Source organism: Eumetopias jubatus, unplaced genomic scaffold, assembly GCF_037043125.1.
Source record: "Eumetopias jubatus isolate StellerSeaLion01/CBP00866 unplaced genomic scaffold, mEumJub1_p1.0 scaffold_1, whole genome shotgun sequence".
NCBI lineage: Eukaryota > Metazoa > Chordata > Mammalia > Carnivora > Otariidae > Eumetopias > Eumetopias jubatus.
The window spans coordinates 4,834,087-4,835,613 of record NW_028274807.1 but is presented as its reverse complement, the minus strand read 5'-3'; positions in this window follow the sequence as shown (position 1 = coordinate 4,835,613).

Genomic DNA, 1,527 nt, shown 5'->3' with positions numbered 1-1,527 from the left:
TGGGAGGAGGGAGACACCCTCTTGGAAACCCCAAGAGTTTCCAACTTTCCAAAAAGCAGGTAAAGATAAAATGAATCAAGTCATCAGAGGAAGAAGGAAGGGGTGGTTCCTGCAGTTATGAAAATAAACCTGCTGCTTCTCTACCTTGTTTGCTTATTCCTTTATTCAGTCAAATATTTAGGGAGTGGGGGCTCTGGTCCAGGTCCTGTCCGAGGCCCCGATGATTCAGCTGTGAATCAGTCAAAGACGGTGTCCTCATGCAGCTTGCAGTCCAGCAGAGAAGGGTTACACTCCAGGTAATAAGCAAGTTCACAATAAAGTGCCTAAAGTACCGCCAGGGAGTGCTCAGCGCTGTGGGGGATGGGAGAAGGCCTGGGGTTGGGGGTGGGGGGCGGTGCGCCTGCTTGGATAAATATCACGGGGCCACGGGGCCACCATCTCGTTTCCTCATATCCCCACAGGCCGCCCTTTCGTGGCTCCCCCTGCCCTTCAAAGCTAACCTTGACATCGCTGTCCCAGCCAGCTCGCACCTGCACCGATGTCCGGGGAAGGCCCGTGGGCGCTCCAGGACCGGTTCTGCCTGGAGATAGAGTGGGGGGGGGGGGAGGGCGGCTAGCAGGCTTGCCCTCTGCTCCCCAGCAGCTCGGCAGTGGCTCTGCCCGCCCCGCTGTGCCCTGATGGCCCTGGCCAGGGCGGGGTCGGCCCCTGCCACGCTTCGCTCACCCTTACCCGGCTAAGCGGGCAGCCCCCTCCACACACCCGGAAGCAGTGGCCTCCCAGGACCGTCGTCTGCAGGGTGTCTAGGGGGGAGATGTGGAGGAACAGGTTGTCCGGGACAGCACCGGACTTGCTCACCCGGTTTCCTGGTTATGATAGTCATTAAGGTTCCTCTCCTTCCGCCAGCGCCACCCACGGCCCTCCCATCCAGCAAGGCCCACCTTGGGTCCCCCCTGGGTGCCCCCCAGGTCCGCCCTCTCGCCGGCCCTCCCTGCCCTCCCGCTGTCCCACTCGCCCTGCGGAGCTCTGCGGCAAGGAACCGAACCACCACAGCGTCCTTGTCTGGGAGGTTCCGGTGCCCCGCCCGCCCCGCGTCCCTTCCACACTCACCCTCCGTGGCTCTGCTCTCACATTGGCTGGAGGCACATGGTGCCTTGCTGGTTTCCATAGACCGACTGCTTCCAGGGGAACACCGCACCGGCGCCCTGGCGGTATTTCTCCAACGCGCACGTGACTCCCCAGGGATCTTGTGACAATGAGGATCCCACTTCCCGTGGGGTGGGCGGGGGGGGGGGCTGCGGTTCTCACGAGCTCCTGGGCTCCCGGGTGGTGCAGCAGCTGCGATGACCCTCAGTGTCAAATGCCACAGTAGCCTCTCTCCCCCTGTCCGTCGTTATCAAATTCCCGCGCTCTCCACCCGGGGCTGCTTTGCCTGGGCAGGGAGACATCTGTGGTGGTCACAACAGGGTCGTAGCCCACTGGCCTACGAGTACAGGGAGATCCGGGGTGCTGCTAGCTGTCCCACCCTGT